Genomic DNA, 21,435 nt, shown 5'->3' with positions numbered 1-21,435 from the left:
CTCCCTAGCTCCAAGCAGAGGGCCTGCCACTGATTCATTCATTCTGCAAGCGTTTATTGAGGACCTACTGTGTGCCCGGCGCTATGTCGGCCCCGGAGCTATGCCAGTGTCCCCTTACACACAGCCCCTGCCTTCCTGGAGCTGACCTTCTGGTGGGAGGGAGAGGCACAGATCAAGTTGCTGGGGATCCGCGTGCGGGGGGCCTTAGGCGATGCAGTGGTTGGAGGGCAGGGGTGTCTCTCTCATGTTTACACGGAGACCCGATGCATTAGGAGGAGCAGCCTGGGAAATGAGGAGAAATGTAGCCCAATTTCCTCAGCTTACAGATAGGGAAACTGAGTCCCAGAGAGCTCACACAGCCAGTTAGAAGTTAGAGTTGGGACGAGGTGCCCGGGGGCTCCACACCTGCCTGGGGCTTGGGCGCTTGTTCCCCTCCCCACCCCACCCCACCCCCCAGGAGGCCAGGAAGGGGACAGGGGAGGTGTCTCCAAGCCCGAGGCACAGCCTGGGGAAGAGCAGGAGGGAGGTGACGGGGCCCTGGATCTGCGGAGGAGTGGGGGCTGCGGCCCACCTGCCGGGCACAGAGCCCCTCCTGGGGCTGGCCCGAGCCTCCCCAAGGCCTGCCTGCCCACCCCACTGAGTGGGCTTCAGAAAATTGATTTTCTAACAGCCATCCATCAACCCAGCACATCCAGCTGTTGGCGTGACACCCGCATCCCCAGAGGCTCATCCACCTGAGGAGGAGCTCCCTCCTCCTCAAAATGACCTATGTGATTCCAGGAGCTGGTAACTGGAGACCAGAAGAGCACCTCCCTGGCCCCCTTACCCCCTACCCCACCCCCCAGCAGCCCTGGGAGGGGCCTTCAGGGCCACCTAGCTCACCCCTCCCCCAAGATGCCTCTTTGGCCTCACAGCCACCAGTCTGCTTGAATGCCCCTCAGCGACAGGGCGCTCAGCCCCTCCCGGGGCAGCCCTGGCGATGACTCCAGCTCCACCCAAGACAATGAGGCAAGTTGATATCACACTTGTTCAGGAGATGACAAGATTGGGCTCCACGGCGACCTGGACAGTCCCTAGGAGAGGCAAGGGCCTCTTACTATGGATACGAGGACCCAGTTATAAAGACAGGGGGACCCAAGGCCAAGAACCGCATGTCACCCATGTTGAAGGTAATAGGACGACCCCTCGGAAGATAGGGAGGTGCTGTTAGGATCCCAGGGCAGGAGCTGAGGAGTTGAGCCCAGAGAGGGGATGCAACCTGCCTGACGTCACACAGCCACGGCGGGTAGGCCTTGAGCCAGGGCCAGCGCTTCCCAAGTGTTGGGCCAGAACCATACTCTGATCCACAGGCCTTCCGCAGGCCCCTAGGAGCAGTCAAGACCCCAGAACTCGCACCCTCCTCTCCGTACATCACTCCATCACCCCCGAGGCACTCTGTTTGGCAGGGGCTTGTGGGACAGATGAGCTGGACCCACAGCTGGCAGGAACAGGGCCACAAAGAGTTAAGGCTCTGCTGGGACTGCCTTGATCCCCCTCAGCAGGCAGGAGGAACGGGGGCTTGGGTTTCATGCCACCCCCCACCCTGGCCTGGCTATAAAATACGATCGTGTCTCACTGCTGATTGATGGTCTGGGGAGAACCTTGGGGAGGTGGGCTGGGGCGAGATCAGATTTTCAAGGGCTCAAGCACTGATATTCTATCCGAGGCCTCCTGGAACCCGCCACCGGCCCATCTCCACGGACCCTGCAAGCCCCAGAGGAGCCTGGGTAGTGGAGAGGCCAGGCAGATTGCCACGAAGCAGAGGGTTCCCGGGCCCAGCACCTGCCCCAAGGCCCTCGGGGTCTCCTCCAGTGGCCCTGGCCACCTTGGGCCTGGGCGGCTGCTTACCCACTCGTGCCTTCGTCTCCTCAGTACCTACCAGGTGCCGCCCCTGGCTCCATGGAGCTTTCCATCCAGCAGGCCCACGAAAGAATGAGTCTAGAATTTCGTTCCCACCCCTGGTGTCCAGGACCGAGAACCAGGTCAAGGGTTAAGGGCTGCCTGGGGTTTGGGCTCTGCCTCCAGGCTGACCCGGGCTTGAACCCCAGCTGTGCCGCGGAGGACCGACCCTTCCGTGCCTTCTCTGCACGGGGGGCCTGAGACGGTGTCTACCGTTTGGAGGTCCCGTGTGGAGCCAAAGAGGTCGTGAGTGCAGAGCTCTCAACCCGGGGCCTGGCGCTGAGTGAGTATAATCAACGTTGTCCCTTATGATCTCAGGTCCCGGAAGAGGCCCGGCGTCCTGCGTGAATGAATGAGGCGGGTGCGCTGGGCAGTTCATCTGATCCCACCGTGGTGTGTGAGGTGGGGAGACTGAGGCTCGGCGGCAGCATTGCCGTCCTCCTGCGGGCCTCCACCGGAGACTTCCCCCTTTCCTCGTCGCTGACTCCTGGCCTGATAAGGAGGGTCGGCGAGGGCCGGCGAGGGTCGGCAGCCCGAGGCCTTTGCTGGAGGCGCAGCTCAAGGAGAAGCTGTCTTCGCAGACCAGTGAGGTCTCTCTTTTGGCCCCTCGTCAGCCATGGATGTGCAGAACCCAGCCTGGGGACACCCTGGGAGCTGGCGCTGCTCAGCAGAGAGCCTGGGACAGGTGAGAGAGCCTGGGACAGGTGGGAGAGCCCAGGTCAGGTGAGAGAGCCCAGGACAGTGAGAGAGCCTGGGTCAGGTGAGAGAGCCTGGGTCAGGTGAGAGAGCCCAGGACAGGTCAGAGAGCCTGGGACAGATGAGAGAGCCCCAGGTCAGGTGAGAGAGCCCAGGTCAGGTGAGAGAGCCCGGGACAGGTGGGAGAGCCCGGGTCAGGTGAGAGAGCTCAGGGAAGATGAGAGAGCCCGGGACAGGTGAGAGAGCCTGGGTCAGGTGAGAGAGCCCAGGTCAGGTGAGAGAGCCCAGGTCAGGTGAGAGAGCCCGGGACAGGTGGGAGAGCCCGGGTCAGGTGAGAGAGCCTGGGTCAGGTGAGAGAGCCCGGGACAGGTGAGAGAGACTGGGTCAGGTGAGAGAGCCCAGGTCAGGTGAGAGAGCCCGGGACAGGTGAGAGAGCCTGGGTCAGGTGAGAGAGCCCCAGGTCAGGTGAGAGAGCCCAGGTCAGGTGAGAGAGCCCGGGACAGGTGGGAGAGAGAGCCTGGATCAGGTGAGAGAGCCCAGGGAAGATGAGAGAGCCCAGGACAGGTGAGAGAGCCTGGGTCAGGTGAGAGAGCCTGGGTCAGGTGAGAGAGCCCAGGTCAGGTGAGAGAGCCCCGGGACAGGTGAGAGAGCCCAGGTCAGGTGAGAGAGCCCCGGGACAGGTGAGAGAGCCCAGGTCAGGTGAGAGAGCCCGGGACAGGTGAGAGAGCCCGGGTCAGGTGAGAGAGCCCAGGGAAGGTGAGAGAGCCCGGGACAGGTGAGAGAGCCTGGGTCAAGTGAGAGAGCCCAGGTCAGGTGAGAGAGCCCAGGTCAGGTGAGAGAGCCCGGCTCAGGTGGGAGAGCCCAGGTCAGGTGAGAGAGCCCGGGTCAGGTGAGAGAGCCCGGGACAGGTGAGAGAGCCTGGGTCAGGTGAGAGAGCCCGGGACAGGTGAGAGAGCCCGGGTCAGGTGAGAGAGCCCAGGACAGTGAGAGAGCCTGGGACAGGTGAGAGAGCCTGGGTCAGGTGAGAGAGCCCAGGACAGGTGAGAGAGCCTGGGACAGATGAGAGAGCCCCAGGTCAGGTGAGAGAGCCCAGGTCAGGTGAGAGAGCCCGGGACAGGTGGGAGAGCCCGGGTCAGGTGAGAGAGCCCCAGGTCAGGTGAGAGAGCCCGGGACAGGTGGGAGAGAGAGCCTGGATCAGGTGAGAGAGCCCAGGGAAGATGAGAGAGCCCAGGACAGGTGAGAGAGCCTGGGTCAGGTGAGAGAGCCTGGGTCAGGTGAGAGAGCCCAGGTCAGGTGAGAGAGCCCCGGGACAGGTGAGAGAGCCCAGGGAAGATGAGAGAGCCCGGGACAGGTGAGAGAGCCTGGGTCATGTGAGAGAGCCCAGGTCAGGTGAGAGAGCCCAGGTCAGGTGAGAGAGCCCGGGACAGGTGGGAGAGCCCGGGTCAGGTGAGAGAGCCTGGGTCAGGTGAGAGAGCCCGGGACAGGTGAGAGAGACTGGGTCAGGTGAGAGAGCCCAGGTCAGGTGAGAGAGCCCAGGTCAGGTGAGAGAGCCCCGGGACAGGTGGGAGAGAGAGCCTGGATCAGGTGAGAGAGCCCAGGGAAGATGAGAGAGCCCAGGTCAGGTGAGAGAGCCTGGGTCAGGTGAGAGAGCCCCAGATCAGGTGAGAGAGCCCAGGTCAGGTGAGAGAGCCCGGGACAGGTGGGAGAGAGAGCCTGGATCAGGTGAGAGAGCCCAGGGAAGATGAGAGAGCCCAGGACAGGTGAGAGAGCCTGGGTCAGGTGAGAGAGCCCGGGTCAGGTGAGAGAGCCCAGGTCAGGTGAGAGAGCCCCGGGACAGGTGAGAGAGCCCAGGTCAGGTGAGAGAGCCCGGGACAGGTGAGAGAGCCCAGGGAAGGTGAGAGAGCCCGGGACAGGTGAGAGAGCCCGGGTCAGGTGAGAGAGCCCAGGGAAGGTGAGAGAGCCCGGGACAGGTGAGAGAGCCTGGGTCAAGTGAGAGAGCCCAGGTCAGGTGAGAGAGCCCGGGACAGGTGAGAGAGCCTGGGTCATGTGAGAGAGCCCAGGGAAGGTGAGAGAGCCCAGGTCAGGTGAGAGAGCCCGGGACAGGTGAGAGAGCCTGGGTCAGGTGAGAGAGCCCGGGACAGGTGAGAGAGCCCGGGTCAGGTGAGAGAGCCCAGGACAGTGAGAGAGCCTGGGACAGGTGAGAGAGCCTGGGTCAGGTGAGAGAGCCCAGGACAGGTGAGAGAGCCTGGGACAGATGAGAGAGCCCCAGGTCAGGTGAGAGAGCCCAGGTCAGGTGAGAGAGCCCGGGACAGGTGAGAGAGCCCAGGTCAGGTGAGAGAGCCTGGGTCAGGTGAGAGAGCCCGGGACAGGTGAGAGAGACTGGGTCAGGTGAGAGAGCCCAGGACAGTGAGAGAGCCTGGGACAGGTGAGAGAGCCTGGGTCAGGTGAGAGAGCCCAGGACAGGTGAGAGAGCCTGGGACAGATGAGAGAGCCCCAGGTCAGGTGAGAGAGCCCAGGTCAGGTGAGAGAGCCCGGGACAGGTGAGAGAGCCCAGGTCAGGTGAGAGAGCCTGGGTCAGGTGAGAGAGCCCGGGACAGGTGAGAGAGACTGGGTCAGGTGAGAGAGCCCAGGGAAGGTGAGAGAGCCCGGGACAGGTGAGAGAGCCCAGGTCAGGTGAGAGAGCCTGGGTCAGGTGAGAGAGCCCGGGACAGGTGAGAGAGCCCAGGGAAGGTGAGAGAGCCCGGGACAGGTGAGAGAGCCTGGGTCAAGTGAGAGAGCCCAGGTCAGGTGAGAGAGCCCGGGACAGGTGAGAGAGCCTGGGTCATGTGAGAGAGCCCAGGGAAGGTGAGAGAGCCCAGGTCAGGTGAGAGAGCCCGGGACAGGTGAGAGAGCCTGGGTCAGGTGAGAGAGCCCGGGACAGGTGAGAGAGCCCGGGTCAGGTGAGAGAGCCCAGGACAGTGAGAGAGCCTGGGACAGGTGAGAGAGCCTGGGTCAGGTGAGAGAGCCCAGGACAGGTGAGAGAGCCTGGGACAGATGAGAGAGCCCCAGGTCAGGTGAGAGAGCCCAGGTCAGGTGAGAGAGCCCGGGACAGGTGAGAGAGCCCAGGTCAGGTGAGAGAGCCTGGGTCAGGTGAGAGAGCCCGGGACAGGTGAGAGAGACTGGGTCAGGTGAGAGAGCCCAGGGAAGGTGAGAGAGCCCGGGACAGGTGAGAGAGCCCGGGTCAGGTGAGAGAGCCCAGGGAAGGTGAGAGAGCCCGGGACAGGTGAGAGAGCCTGGGTCAAGTGAGAGAGCCCAGGTCAGGTGAGAGAGCCCAGGTCAGGTGAGAGAGCCCGGGACAGGTGGGAGAGCCCAGGTCAGGTGAGAGAGCCCGGGTCAGGTGAGAGAGCCCGGGACAGGTGAGAGAGCCTGGGTCAGGTGAGAGAGCCCAGGGAAGGTGAGAGAGCCCAGGTCAGGTGAGAGAGCCCGGGACAGGTGAGAGAGCCTGGGTCAAGTGAGAGAGCCCGGGTCAGGTGAGAGAGCCCAGGTCAGGTGAGAGAGCCCGGGACAGGTGGGAGAGCCCAGATCAGGTGGGAGAGCCCAGGTCAGGTCGGAGAGCCCCGGCCATGCCCCTTTTTCAGCGTCCATCCCTCTCGGGTTCTGCCCCCAGTGTCGGTCACGTGACGGCGTGGGCATTCAATGTGCAGGCTCGAGCGCCTGGCTCCCCAGAATTCAGACCCTGGCATCGGATCGCACGCTGGTGCAGCCGCTCTGGAAAGCAGTGTGGACGTTCCTCAAGAAGTTAAGAACAGAGCTGCCCTGCGGCCCAGCAATTGTACTACTAGGGATTTACCCCAAAGGTACAGATGTAGTGACCGAAGGGGCACCTGCACCCCGGTGTTCACAGCAGCAGTGTGCACAGCGGCCAGGTTGTGGAAAGAGCCCAGATGTCCATCGACGGCTGACGGATAAAGAAGACGCGGTGCACACACGACAGAGTATTACTCAGCCATCAAAAATACGAAAGCCTGCCATCTGCATCATCGTGGATGGAACCAGGGGATATTATTCTCAGTGAAATAAGTCAATCAGAGAAAGACAATTGTCACATGATCTCACTCTCAATCATAGGAAACAAACTGAGGGGGGGGGACGGGGTGGCTGGGGGATGGGCATGGCGGAGGGCACGTGATGTCATGAGCACAGGGTGTTATGTAAGACCGGTGAATCGCTGACCTCTACCTCTGAGACCAATATTACATGTTAATTAATTGAATTTCAATAAAATTTTAAAAACAATGACAACAAAACAAATTCCACCATCATCAATAGCTGTGTGTCCTCTCTCTCTCCAAGCCTCAGTTTACCCCTCTGTTCACTGGGGATAACAGTGGTGAGAGAGGGCAGACGGTTCGTTTCCTGTCTACCCTGGGCTCATGGTAGGTGCTCAGTTAGCGTATGAGTGATGGGGATTTCCAGGGCCCAGTCTGGTCCCACAAATAGACTCCAAAGGGAGAAGAACCCGCAGCTGGCAGCTGGCCTTCAGCCCTGCCCCAATCTCCCCGCTTCTCAGCACCCCCAATCCCCGGGCCCCGGGGACCCTAATCCACCCCAGAGTGACATGCACCAAGTGCCCCAACCCAGTGCCCGCCTGCACAGGGGCCGGGGATCACACGGGTCAGGAGAAACCCAAGCCCCTAGACCCAGAGGAATGTCAACAGCAGATTAGACCTCGTGCTGTTCCCAGGACCCACAGTGCGCCCCCACCTTCTGCTCCAGGCCCCGTCCCTGAAGCCAGGAGAGCCAGGCCTGTTGACAGAGCCCTTCCCTCCTGTCACAGAGGCTCAGAGACGGCGAGGGGCTTGCCCTGAGTCACACAGCAGCCTCGGCCTGAGCCAAGGCCAGACCCCAGGCCTCGCTGCTTCCGGCGCTGGAACTGACTGTGACCTTGACCAGGTCAACAAAGCTTTTCTCCCTCCCTCACTTGTCAGTTAACACTCACTGCCCCAAACACCCTGGACGGATCAGCCCCGCCCCCTCCCCACTCCACCTCCCCACACTCCCACCCCAACCTCAAGGGCCCTCCCAAATCTCATCAGCCAGGGGCTCTACAGAGGGGTTGCAGACTGGCAGGCCTGGGGCCCACGGATATTTTATCCGGAGAAGAGGGGGATCCTCACACTGTAGCAAAAATTCATATTTTTGGGGGCACCCGGGGACTCAGTAGGTTAAGCTCTGCCTTTAGCTCAAGTCGTGATCCCAGGGGTCCTGGGATCAAGTCCTGCATCGGGCTCCCTCCTCAGCGGGGGTCTTCTTCTGTCCCTCCCTCTGCTCCTGCTCCCTCTCTCTCTCTCTCTCAAATAAATGAGTAAAATCTTTTTTAAAAAAGTCCATATTTCTAGCCTCTCTTGAAAACAATGTTAAGGCTACACCTTTCCCCATGGTCCCCATGTAGGATCAGCCCGGCCTCCGTCAGCAATTCGGTTTACAAACTCTCGGGTCGGGCTTCCCCTTGGGGTGCGAGAGGGTTTGGGGGAACATGGAAACTAATCCCCACCGAGCGCTGAGACCATGCTGGCCACTGTACTGGGTTCATCACATGCGTTGGGACATCGGGCCCCTTAATAATGGGAATCCCTGTTGTCCCACCCACGAAGAACCTGCACTCAGCTGCACACCTGGTGGACGAAGGTCACAGTCCAGAATGCGGAACCGGAGCCCCAGGCCGGGTCCAGCAACCCCGAAGCCCAGAGCTCCTGCCACTTCGCATTCAAAGCAGGGGGGCCACTGCTTCCTGGCCCTGCAAACTCAAGTCTCCGGATTCAAATCCCTCCAACTCACACCATTTTCTGGGCAGACTCTCCAGCTCCCCTCTCTCCCTCCCCCCGGAGCCCCTCAGAGAGGCTCCCTCCCCACCCCAGCATCCAGTCCTGGAAAGTTTCCGGGGTTCACCTGCAACCCCATACTTCCCTCTCTCGCCCCACACTGCCATCATGGTGCTGAAGCAAATAACGAGGGTCTGGCCCGGGCCACCCTCCTTCGTCAGCTCCCTCCCTCCTTCCTTACACTGCCCTGTGTCCCCCAGGAAAACCGAGCACCTTCTGATCCCATGGCCTGCCCTCCTCCCTGCCTCCCCGCCTCCCCGCCTGAGCTCACTGAAGCCCCCACCCCTCAGGAGCTCCCCCTCCCCAGGTCCAAATCTTTCCCTCTGGGTCAGTGCCCCCTGCACCCCTTACCTTCCCCACCTGTGGAATGGAGGCCAGGATCCCCACCATGCAGGGACTGCATGAGGATTTATCCCATCCTCCATCGAAGAGCTACTGATCCCCTGAGGGTTCCGTGCGACAATGTCTGCAGAGCACCCCCACCACAGTAGGAGCTCAGTCCACGCTGCCTCGCCTGCGTTTTTCTACCTGTCTTATCTCAGGCTCTACATTTCCAGTATCCGGGAGGTAGGATCTTACTTTTGTTCACCTTCTTTTGCTTCTGGGCCCAGAGGGTCGCCTGGCACATCCCAAGAAGTTCACACTCTGAACATCATACGAAGAAACCCCAGGGATGCCCAGGTGGCTCAGTGGCTGAGCATCTGCCTTCGGCTCAGGTCATGATCCCGGGCTCCTGGGATCGAGTCCCGCATCGGGCCCCCTGCTCAATGGGGAGCCTGCTTCTCCCTCTGCCTCTGCCCCTCCCCCTGCTCTCTCTCTCAAATAAATAAATAAATAAATAAATAAATAAATAAATCCTAAAAAATAAAATAAAAGACAAAACTCGAGTCCCAGTGCCCTAGGGCTTGGGCCCCAAGTGTCCTTTGCCCTCTGGCAGCAGCGGTGATGCACGGAGAGGGGTCCCAGTCGGGGTGTCAGCATCAGAGAGCAGGTAGGCTGATAGGGAGGAAACACTCCGTCTGAGCTCACAACCACCTTGGGTGTGGATTCACTCGGTTGGCACTTACGTAGTGAGCACCTACTATGTGCCGGTTTTGTTCTAGGAAGTGGGGTCCCAGCAGCGACCAGGACAGAGGTCCCTGCTCTCAGGACATCTACATCCCAGCAGGGAGAGACAGATCACAGACTCAGAAACCAAAGAAATAAGCAAGATGGTCTCGGAAGCTGGAAAGGGCCAGGGGAAAAGTCAAGGCCGGGAGGCTCCTGGGCCAGGCCAGAGAACACAGCGGCCGATTCCGACGTGGGCCAAAATGGGGGGCAACGTGCAGGAGGCTCCCGAGTGAGATGTGGGGTGCAGGAAAGGCGGGCTGCGCGTTGGCAGGCGCCCTGGGCATGTAGAAGAGCTCGCGGTTAGGAGCCCGAAACCAGAGGGTGCCCGTGGAGCTTCAGTCGCGTCTGGGGTCTCGGCCTGACCTAGTGACCTAGTGACCTCGCGCGTCGCTTCAGCCCCATGACACTCAGCGACCGTGTCTGTGGTACGGGACTGGAGGGCAGTGGGGACCAGGTGAGCCTGCGGATGCACAGGGCTCGGGAACCTGTCAAACCCTATCAATCCAGAGCCACAACTGTTATCAGCACCACCACGACCGAATTTCCTGGGAGGGAGATGCTCCCGGCGTGGGGGGCACACGGCAGGCAACGTGCAGAGGCACCGCGGTCCCACGTGCCCCCGCACCCACCACCCAGGGGACCTCCTGCCTCGAGACAGGACAGAGGGACGGGGTGCAGCTCCCATCCCGACTCGGCCACTGGCTCCAGCCTGAGCTGGGGGCTGACTGATCCCAGCCTCAGTTTCCCCTTCTGTCAAGCGAGAGGACCGGGCCGGTGGACTCCGATGGCCCCTGCAGCTGGAAGCCTGTTAAAGACCTGCTCTTCCTCCGTCGGGAGGCTCGGCGTTGGGCCCAGCTGGCCACACCTGGGGCAGGGCTCCCGGGGCGGCTCGCCCACAGGCCTGCTTCACCCCTAGGCCTCCTGGCCCCGGCCCAGGATGGGGGTTAATCAGCCGGGCGGCCTCCCCCCTGCAGGAGGAACAGAGAAGGGGGCGCCCAGGGTCCTGGGTTCCCCCCTGCACCCTGCCCCCCCAGCACACCCTGCATAGCTGCCTCCACATCCCCGCCCCAGGCTTCCCAGGCTCCCGGGGACCCGGGAGGAAGTGAATCGCATTCTTGAGGGCCTGTGTCAAGCTCTCGGCTTTCCGCTCCCCCCTCTCAGACCCCCCCCACCCCACCAGTTCCCCGGGTCCCCTCTTGCGCTTCCCCCTGCCAGGTCAGCTTAGTGGGCACAACCCCTGGGCCTCCATTCCCGCCCCTGCAAAGTGGGAACAATCCCTACGTCCAGGGGGGACACTCAAGAGGCGGGTCTGTATGTAGGAAGTTCTGGGCATGTGGTGACAGCCGCAGACACTGCCGGGTCGCCCGTCAGTCCTCACAAGAACCTGGAGGCAGGCTTCTCTGCGTTCTCTAGGCAAGGAAACCAAAGCCCAGAGACGTTGAGTGGATTGCCTGAGGTCACACAGCTGATCCATGGGATCTGAAGCCGGAGTCAAACCCGGGCCTTTCTGGGCCCCCCCCAAACCCACAGGCTTAATTACCCTTAAAGTGTCTGTCGCCCTTCATGCCTGGTGGCAGCTCCTCTTGTGTCTCTAATGCTCGCTCTCTCCCTCTCCCACCTTCCACAGCGCCTCCGCTCCCCGCCTCTCAGCCTTCCTGACCCTTCCAGCACCACATGTGTGCTCACACCTTTCTGGAACGCCCAGCCCCGAACCACCCCCCACCCCCCGCTGGCCGCCCTGATCCTCCAACCTCTGCATCTCCTCTGACCCACATGCACCTGACATCCGGTCACCTATCACCTTGTTTTAGACCGTGCGTGCGCGTGCGTGCGTGTGCGTGTGAAATTGCTGTTTTATCGATGACTCCTGAAGATGAAAAGTCATATTCACTTTTTCACCAAAACGTGCTGGCACGAAACCCATGTTGGGTGCGTAGCTGACAGATTGAAATCCGTAGGTTTCGCTCCCGCCATCGCCATCCCACCCCCTCCTTGCCACCGCCAGCTCCTGCAGCCGGAAAGGCACCAACACCTTCATCTCCTTTGTCACAAATGCTACCGTCGTCGTCCCGGGCTATGGCAACAGCCCTGAGGCCGTCACCACAGCTTCCTTCCGACGACGTGTCTACTCGATGCATCACCCGGACGAGGCGCTGTGCCGGGAGCCTTCCAAGCACCTTCTCATGTACTCCTCCCAGCGACCAGGCCCTGCCCTGTGGAGCGAGTACTCGTTGTTTTTTGTTGGTTTTGTTTTTGTTTTTTAAGATTATTTATTCATGAGAGACACAGAGAGAGGCAGAGACACAGGCTGAGGGACAAGCAGGCTCCTTGCAGGGAGCTTGATGCAGGACTCGATCCCGGGACCTGGGAACACGCCCTGAACCAAAGGCAGACACCAACCACAGAGCCACCCAGGCGTCCCTGGAGCGAGTACTCTTATCCACTGTGCCCATTTTATGGATAAGGAAACTGAGACACTGGAGGGTTTCTGTTCTTTCTCTTCTTTCTTTTTTTCTTTCTTTCTCTCTCTTTTTTTTTTTTTTTTTTTTTGCTTTTTGTTTATTCATGTGTTTCGTTTTTCGGAGTGGAACGTGAGTGAGATCATATTTGTCTTGCTCAGGCTGACTGAGCTCACGTGGCACACTGCCCGCTAGGTCCATCCACGTTATCACAAGTAGAACGATCTCATCCTTTTCTACGGCTGCGTCATATTCCATCGTACGGGTACGTGTATGTAGAGAGCGTCTTCCTTAGCCGCGAGCCTGTGGAGGGGCCCCAGGGTTGCTTCCCGGAAGGGTTTCTTGAGCCCTGGAAGTGATGGAGTCAGGAGAGGAGCCCGGGCTTGTCTGACTCAGGTCCATCGTCTGAAATGCTTTACACCATCTCCCCCAAAACCACAGCAAAAACTGTCACCACTTTGCATCACTAGAGCCTGCTCAGCAATGTGAGCCCAAGGCAGGGGAGCGACCTGGGATGCCGGCCTTGGGACCCCAGCCCGGCCCGGCCACCGGGGGCCACTCCTTCTTGTCCCCCTCGGGGTAGCCACCTCTACACAGGGGGGCCCCGGAGAGGAAAGGTCAGGCCTTTGTTTGAATGACTTCATTCTATAAGCATCCATTCAATTCAATCTACATTTATTGAGCGCCACTGGGTGAGCCAGGGGGACACAGAAGTAGACAAAAGAGGAACAGGCCCTACTCAGATGGAACGTGGGGGACGGACTTCAAATCAATCATTCCAGGAGGGACAGGGCACCGAAGAGAGGAGCCGGCTGTAAAATGCGAGTGGAATGGGATGACCTAACCTAGTCTGGGAAATCCAAGGGAACTTCCTGGAGGAAGTAACAGTGAAGCTGAGACCTGAAGGCCAAGTGGGAATGAGCTTAGGCTAAAAAGGAGAGTATGTTGGGGCTACTGGGCAGGAGTTCTGGTGAAGGATACAGGATGTGCAAAGGCCCTGGGGGTGGGAAAGTCACCTCCTCTTAGAAGAACCAAAGAGAGCATGAGACAAAGATGCTCAGAGGACACAGGGGAAGGTGGGAGTGACCAGAAATTGCGGAAGTCCTGCCAGCCTCGTGGAGAGTGGAGGACAGACCATGGCGGGGACAGGATGGCGGTTGTCTCTGGCATTTGGAAAGAGAGTGCCCGGTTGAGAAGACAAGGGGCCCCGGCAAGCCAGCGTGAGGCCCAGCGGAGGCAGCCGGAAGGGCCGAGGGGGCGGAGGAAATGCTATGGATGGTGCTTGGCGATCATGCAGGGAGAATCAATTGCGCGGGCTGGTGCCGGCCTGGCACCGGGACACAAACGCCGAAACGTCAGGCTTGTGATCTGAGAGCATCGCCCAGCAGCCGGCGAGGGAGCGCGCGGCCCCACGGGTGCAGGCAGAGACGGGGGATGAACGGCAACCCCAACACCCCCTCACGGAAACGGGGCATCCCAGATGGCGCTGGCGTGCAAGGGCCCGAGGATGTGTGTCCTGAGCTCTTGTGCACGCAGACAGCTCAGCTCCGCAGACACGGGCCGGGAGGGCCAGCTGGGCCGGGATGCGACGTGCGCCTGCAGATCCGTGCGAATCAGGAGCAGGCAAGAGAGTCGAGAAAGTGCGGCCACCCCAGAGGGTGAGGGAGGCGGCTGGGAGGAGGGCAGATGGAGGGAGGCCCCCCCATGGGGACCTGGGGAAGCCGCCTCTCCGCTGGGCTGGCCTGGTGCCTGCCTCCCAAACACAGCAGCCCCAAAGCACATCCTGCGAGCACCTACTCTGGGCTGGGAACTCTCCCACGTCCTGTTTGAATTTCTGACTCTACCTTCCCAGAGAGGGTGTGACCTGCAGGGGGAGGTGTGCGGGTGGGAGAGCGGAGCGGCCCGCGCAGGCCACCCCCCGGGTGACCAAGGAACCAGCACCAAAGCGACGGTGAGGGGATGCTCCCGAGCCCCGACGCCGGGCTTGGCACCGTCAGGAGCCCTCTCCAGGCTCCAGCACATCTGATCCGCGCCGTCAGGTGCTCTGAGGGGCATCACCATCCCCAGTGTACACATGGGGAAACTGAGGCTCCCAGAGCAGTAACTTGGCCAAAGCCGCCCTGCTGATAATGAGAGACGAGCCGAGAGTGGAACTCCATGCCCGGGAGCAGGTCTACACCTGCAGCCCGCAGCCCCCCAGTCCTCCTCGGACAAGGAAACACGCCAGGCGTAGGACGACCGGCTCCGGGGAAGAGCTGGAAGTCGCAGGACACACAGCACCCAGCAGGAGGAAGAGGCCGGGGACAGGTGTCAGGGATCCAGAGCTCAGAGCACAGCTTCCCGGGTCCCAGCGGGTTCTCACCCAGCCCCTGGCTTCTGCGGGGCTCTCCTCTTACACTTGGGGTCAGGGCGCTGCCTGCTTAGACCTTCCCGGGGCTTCCCCCGTGACCTGGGAATAAAACCCCCGATGCTCCTTGTGGCCTGGGAGGCCCTGCCCCGTCCCCTGCTGCCACCTGCCCCTCAGCCCTCGCCGGGCACTCGCTGCTTCCTCTGCCCAGGCCTGGCCGCCCCCTGAGGCCCCTGCCCTGACCCGGCCACTGCCTCGCTCCTCCCAGCACTTGCCTCGGCCCGACATGTCTCATTCGTGCTTTCTCTTTTCTCTTTACGATCCCCCTGCGTGCTGGAATGTCAGCTCACGCGTGCAGGGGGCACTCGTGTCCTGCTCTTGTCTCCAGCATCTAGAACCATGCCCGGCACGCAGAAGGTGCTCAATAAACATCTGTTAAAGAATGGGGATGGAAGGACGCCTGGGTGGCTCAGCGGTTGAGCATCTGCCTTCGGCCCAGGGCGTGACTCCGGGGTCCCGGGATCGAGTCCTGCATCAGGTTCCCCGCAGGGAGCCTGCTTCTCCCTCTGCCCGTGTCTCTGCCTCTTTGTGTGTCTCATAAATAAATAAATTTTTTAAAAAAAAGAACATGGATGGGCGGTGGCCAACCAAGTTTCCCACATGAGGTCAGGGCTCTGCACACAGGGAAACTGAGGCTCCCGGAGGCTGCCCTGCGGCGGAGGGCGGAGGCTCGGAGGCGCTCTTGCCGCAGAGCTGGGATCTGTCCACGGCCCCGCGTGCCTCCTTTCCACACCGAGTGTTCACGGGCTTCTCTCTCTCATGCCCCCTTGCCCTGGCCCCTGCCCTCCTCGCCCACTCCTGCCGGGCCAGACCCTCAGCAGCATCACGGCCTGCCAGCCGGGCTCGCTCGGGGTGGAGGTGACCTAGTGACACGCTTCAGTGCCACACACCCTCTCCGTTCCTCAGACCCCGTGTTATTCCTTCTGCTACTTGTCCCTCAGCCCCACCTGGAGCTCGCGCCTCCCACACTAGCACAGGTGTGTGCAAGTGTACACCCGGGGACCCCGGGGAGCCGTGGGCAAGCACGTCCACACACACACAGCTGCAGAGCCGTGCCCAGAGGCATGCGGCGCTCAAGTGCTGACACACGCACAGACACACCTGTGCGCCCTCACCGCCGTGCGACACCTGCCACGTGTGCACACGCGTGCTTGTCCACAGGAGCCCACACGACCCTGGTCCTCCCCCCTGCTCTCCCTCACACACCCGAGCCTGGAGACCCCCGTGCACCCGGTCACGTGGAAGCACACACGTGAGCCGTGAACACACACACAGCCTCCGTGAACACAACACGGAGAGCGGGGACCGGCCTTGTGCGCCCCAGGGGGGCCTGCGGGGACACGTCGGCGCGAGTCTGCACAGCCATGACCCCCTCGGCTGTGTCTCCCACTATGGCCTCTCCCCAGGGCAGGCGATGGGCCACAGAGCATGTGCCCGGGGTCTGGCCTCGGGCTTTGAGGACTGGGGACCCCAAGCCCTGCCAAGCCAGACCACCAGACCCCGGAGCCCGGAGCCCCGCGGCTGCGAGGCCTCCCTTGCCCAGGACTGGGGTCAACAGCACCATCTGCTGTCGGCTTCTAGAACTGTCTGTCGAGGGCCTCTTCTGGCCCTCCCGGGGCTTTCTGGGACCAGACCCGGGTCACGACCCTGAGAACCGGCTGCGGTTGAGGGGACACCGGCTCCCAAGGTCTAGAGCAAGGCTCATCATCGGAGCCACCCAAGGTGGGCACCACACTCCTTTTACAAACAGGGAAACTGAGGCCCCAAGTCAGGGAGTGACGAGATCCACGGATTGCCCCAGGAGGAAGGGCATGATGGTTCACAAAAGGAGAGCGTTCTCAAACTCCTCATTTTGTCTCATGTCTTTTTTTCTTAAGATTGTATTTGTTAATTAATGAGAGACAAAGAGAGAGAGAGGCAGAGACACAGGCAGAGGGAGAAGCAGGCTCCATGCAGGGAGCGCGAGCTGGGACTCGATCCCAAGACCCCTGGGTCACGCCATGGGCTGAAGGCAGACGCTCCACCACCGAGCCACCCGGGCATCCTGTGTCTTAGGACTGAGTTCCATAGACTCCCCTGGGGGAGCCGCGTGGTGGCGCAGGCAGGCTGCGGTGAAGGCCGGGGGACACAGGGGGCCCTGCCGTCGCCAGGAAGGCCCACGGTGGCCTCACCCAAATGGGTGCAGACACCCCTGAGCCTGTGAAAGCAGCCCCAGAGGTGGGGGGTGGGGGCAGGCAGGAAACCGCAAAGGGATGAGGGATGTGAGGAGGGCCAGGCCCCAGCCCCGGGGCGACAGGGTGGTTCCCGAGGTCATGGGAGCCGATGGCAGGCCCCGAATCGGTCCGGGTCCTCCGACTCCCAGCCCAGAGCCTTTGCCTTCCACGCGGCTGGCCCCCTCCTTCCCTTGGGCTCAGAATCACCCGTTCCAGGGTTGGGGGGGCTCCTCCGCCCTGGAAGCATCCACCGGCCTCCACCCTAGACCAGGGGGCTCCGACCAGGGGGCTCCGACGAGCCTCGCGGAGCAGGAGGCCTGGGGACAGGGCGGCCTCCAACAGGTTCCTAAGCTCAGCCCTGGGCCCCGCTCCGGTCCCTGGCAGCCTCCTCGTAAGATGTCATGGCCTCTCGGGGCTTGAGGGGTTCCTAACAGTAGCGGGCAGACCAGGGTGCTGCGGTTTATTAGGGACGGGGGGCATCTCCCCGCACGCAGCCACTTACAGCCTGGGAGAGCCAGCCTCGGGGAGCTGCACCACCCCAAGGGGCTGCGCCAGGGCTCGCCCCTGGGACACTGGCCCCACTGACACCGGCCAGGGCAGCGCTTGCATCTTTGAACCCATTCAGCAGTATTGGCGTCCCACTGCGACAGGGGTACAGCGACACGCGGAAGCTCAGTAACAAGTATTTATCAAGCACCTGCTGTATACCCGGCACAGTCCCGAGTGCTGAGGATGCAGCGCAGGATCGAACCAACGAAACTCTCTTCTACTGGGAGACAGACAAGCAAGATGAATCACCAGACGGTGATACAGGTCGTGGAGAAAAGCAGAGCGTGGAGGCAGGATAGGGAGCACCTGATGGGGTGCGGGTGTGACCGTAAACAGGAGGAGGGAGGGTTTGAGCAGGGACCTGAAGGAGGTAGAGGAACCAGCCGGGTGGACGTGCCTTCCAGGCTGAGGAACTGGCATGTGCAAAGGCCCTGGGGTGGGGGGAGCATGTGTGATGACTGTGCTAGAGAAACGGCAAGGGGGCCGGTGTGGCTGGAGCAGCGCGAGCAGAGGGGAGTGAGAGCGGGCGGTGGCAGGGGGATCGCGTCGAGTCTTGGGGGCCCCCATCAGGGCTCCGGCCTCCACTCTGGTAGCAAGATCTAACTAGGTTTCAGCGGGCACTTCAGATACTGTGGGCTTAACGGACTGAAGAGGGGGCTCGGACAGAAGAAGCCAGGAGACCAGTGAGGGGCCGCCCAGAAACCTGGGGGAGAGATGAGGGTGGGCCAGGCTGGAAGAGGTCACACTTGGGCTCTGCTCTGAAGGTGGACGCACGCACGCACACGCACACACACGCACACATGCTTCCCGCGTCCCTGTTCCCCCAGAGGCAGTCCTGTGCCACTCTCAGGAGCAGCCTAAACCTTCAGCTCTTGTCTCATCCCCTCATTACCTAAGTGGGGAAACTGAGGCACAGAACTGCAAAGAGATTTGCCAGTCATTCAGGGAGTCAGAACCAGGACACAGTCTCCTGGCTCCCTGTCCAGTGCTCACTCCCTCGCGTGCTACAAGCCCCGGCCTGCCCCTCAGTGCAGAGGTCGGGGGTTTGGTCAGGCCTGCCCACTCTTGCCACAGAAGGGGGGTGACGTGGGGACTGGGAAGGAACACAGCTTTGTCCACCAGACTTCATCCCCCTCTACTCCACTCCATCGGCGGTCTGCTCCGCCCCAGCCAGAATCTGGATGGATCCTCTCACAGCCCAGATCTAGCAGAGCACCGGCTACACCTGCTCGTTGAGGAGAGACCCAAGAAGTGACCTTGGCCTTTAGCCCCTAACTCAGAGACTTAATGAAGGCATTCAGCCGGAAAGAAAAGGATCAGCATTAACATGCTCTTCACTGTCACCACCACCACCGCCACCGCCACCACCATCACCACCATCACCATCACCACCACCACCACCACCATCACCACCACCATCACCAGGATAATCATTGACATCACCCATGTGGTTAGCCCATCACCATCACTACTACCAACACCAATACAACCACCACCACCACCACCACCAATACCATCACCACCACCATCACCACCACCAACACAACCAGCCCATCACCATCACCACCAACAACAACATCACCACCACCAGGACAGTCACTGACATCACCAACTCAGCCAACCCATCTCCATCACTACCACCACCGCCATCACCAACACAACAGCCCATCGCCATCACCACTACTGTTCCTACCAACAGCACCACCACCAAGACAAACACTGCCACCACTGTCATTGCCGCCGCCACCAGCTTCGCCCCCAGCATAAACACCATCGTGATAATCATCGTCATCACCATCCACACATGTCATCCCCTCCACCGTCATTGCTAAGTGGACCAAGCTTGGGTTGCCCCAGGCAGCCCAGGGAGCCCCTGCAGCTGACACGGAACCTGGAAATCTCTCTGGAGAGAGCGAGGGGCTGAGTCCCAGCCCCCAGGGAGGAGTCGGCCCGGTGAGCACAGGGAGGAGTGGGGCTGGGAGCACCGAGCGGGCGGCTGCTGCACCTGGAGGGTGGGAGCAGCCGACAGGACCTCTCCCGTGCAGGCGTGGGCTGACCACGGGGAGGACGGACCAGGAGTCCGAGCAGCTAGAAAGCGGGTGACAGCAGTTCAGGAGGAGACAGGCGAGCAGCCCCCGGGAGCCCGCTCATGAGGCGAGCGCCGGGAGTGGGTGGCTCCTGAGTTGGGGCTCAGCGGGCAGGTGAGCCTGGCCCAGGGGAGTGAGCGCCACCCTGGCGCCATCACGGCTTCCCACTCCCGTCCGTGGCCACAGCAAGCAGCCCCGTGACAGCCGCACCGCAGCTGGGGACACATCCCGTCACCCCGCCACGAAGCCCGCTCCTGGGCCCTTCTGCCTCCTTCCCTTAAGGACGCGCCCCCTCGGGCGCTTGGTGGAGGCCCTCGCGGGTTCTCCTCCTCGGAAGCAGAGCCCGAGATGGACACTCGTGGGCAGGCGTCCCGAGGACAGCCCATGGGCGGACACGTGTCCATGAGGCGGGAGAGGAGTGGCCTTGGGCCCAGGGAGAGGCCAGGCTACATGCTGGCACCACGAAGGTCTGGGCGGACCCCACGGGGACCTCTTCACAGCCGCCCTCAGGGGGCCCAGGAGAGTTGGCCCTGACTCTCCTCGGTGTGGGGTCGCAGCTCTGGAGAGGGCCGAGCACCACTGCCCGCCACCCTCCCAGCAGCCGCCTGGGGGGTCACCTGGGGCACCCACTGCAGCGTCCTCCACAGACGCTCACTAAATGCTACGTTCCCACCTTCCCTGGCACCTGGGTGCGGCCGTGTGACTCCGCTCCGGCCAATAGTCTGCGACAGGAGATCGTGTGCGCCGCCTCCAGGGTGTGCCCTATGCTGCCCTCCCCACGCTCCCGCCCACCGGCTGGGACACTGCCGTGAGGGTGGGAGCCACAGGCGCCACGGGGGGTCCAGGGCTGGGTGTGACACGTACTGGGCGGCCGAGTTGCCCGCCAGGTCTCCACGGCACAGCTCCAGACCGTTACCTATTAGGGAAACAACTGCTGCTGTGTTTAAGCATTTTGGGGGCGGGGGGGCTCTTGGTTGTAACCTGCTCTCCTTTACCCTGTTTGAGCGGCCGCCACCTACGTCATGTCCTGACGACAGGATGACCAGGGTGTTACAAGGTTGCCGTCAGGGTAAAGCAAAATAGGGACGCCTGGGTGGCTCAGTGGTGACACGTCTGCCTTGGGCTCAGGGTGTGATCCCGGGGTCCTGGGATCGAGTCCCACATCGTGCTCCCCGCAGGGAGCCTGCTTCTCCCTCTGCCTGTGTCTCTGCCTCTCTCTGTGTCTCTCATGAATAAATAAATAAAATCTTTTTTAAAAAAAGGATAAAACAAAATAGTGTACAAATGACAGGAACAAGCTCGCCACCCTATTGCCCACATGTCCTCGATGGTGCCCCTTGTCATGGGGACTTTAATAAGTCGCGGGCAGCCCCTGCATCACTGTGAAGGCCACTTCCCTGGCACCCCCACCCTAGTGACTGGAAGGGTCAGCGTCGTTCTCACTGACAGTCAGACCTCGATCCATCACCAAACAGGGACACAGGGCCTCCTGGAGCCTCAGTCTTCTCATCCGTAGAGTGGGGATGAGAACCCCCAAGATTAAACGGGATGATGTATGTGAAACACTCATAAATGATGCCCCCAGCCCCTGCTACTGTCACACGGTTGCTCTTTCTCTTCCTAAAACACCTGCACGAGCCCACACGAGAAAGCGAGCCCCGGTGCTTCCCTGGGCCTGGAAACGTGCCGGGCGAGGTCGGGGACCCGAAGTCCGACAGCTGGAGCCTGCGTGTCGTGTGGACCTTCCCAGCAGGTCCCTCAGGAAGCGGGGACCGGCCCCCCCACCCCACGCCGAGCGTCCCTCTGATTCCTGGTGGAAGGAATCGGCACGAGGCCGCCGGCCCAGGCCCCAGCCCCCTCCTCCTCCGCGTGGGGAGCGCCGGGTCCCCCCCACCCCGATCGGTGCGGGGGGCAGAGGCAGAGCCGCATCTGCCCGGCGCTTCAAAGCTCTTTGACACTTGTTAATGTCTTCCCGCTTCCGTGCAGGAGGGTCTGGTTCGCATTAGCACCCCGGGCCCCGCGGTGGTCGGACGCGGGGCTTGGGCTCCATCCAGAAAGTGTCAGACTCCGCTGGGGCTCCTCCGACTACTTATCTAACATGGAACATCGAATGGT

At 61.5% G+C, this 21,435-nt stretch overlaps 1 long non-coding RNA gene across 1 annotated transcript; it reads left to right on the top strand.

Annotated features, from left to right (window-relative positions):
- The first annotated feature begins 1,075 nt into the window (after nt 1-1,075).
- LOC119870058 lies at nt 1,076-6,735 on the top strand. The gene is made up of 3 exons (XR_005355105.1): nt 1,076-1,169; nt 2,257-2,623; nt 6,281-6,735. It is a non-coding gene; the product is annotated as an uncharacterized LOC119870058 (long non-coding RNA).
- The last annotated feature ends 14,700 nt before the right edge of the window (nt 6,736-21,435 follow it).

The sequence above is a fragment of the Canis lupus genome, chromosome 2 (assembly GCF_011100685.1).
Source record: "Canis lupus familiaris isolate Mischka breed German Shepherd chromosome 2, alternate assembly UU_Cfam_GSD_1.0, whole genome shotgun sequence".
Taxonomy (NCBI): Eukaryota; Metazoa; Chordata; class Mammalia; order Carnivora; family Canidae; genus Canis; species Canis lupus.
The sequence above is the reverse complement of the archived record's forward strand: the minus strand, read 5'-3'. Positions and strand labels throughout refer to the sequence as shown.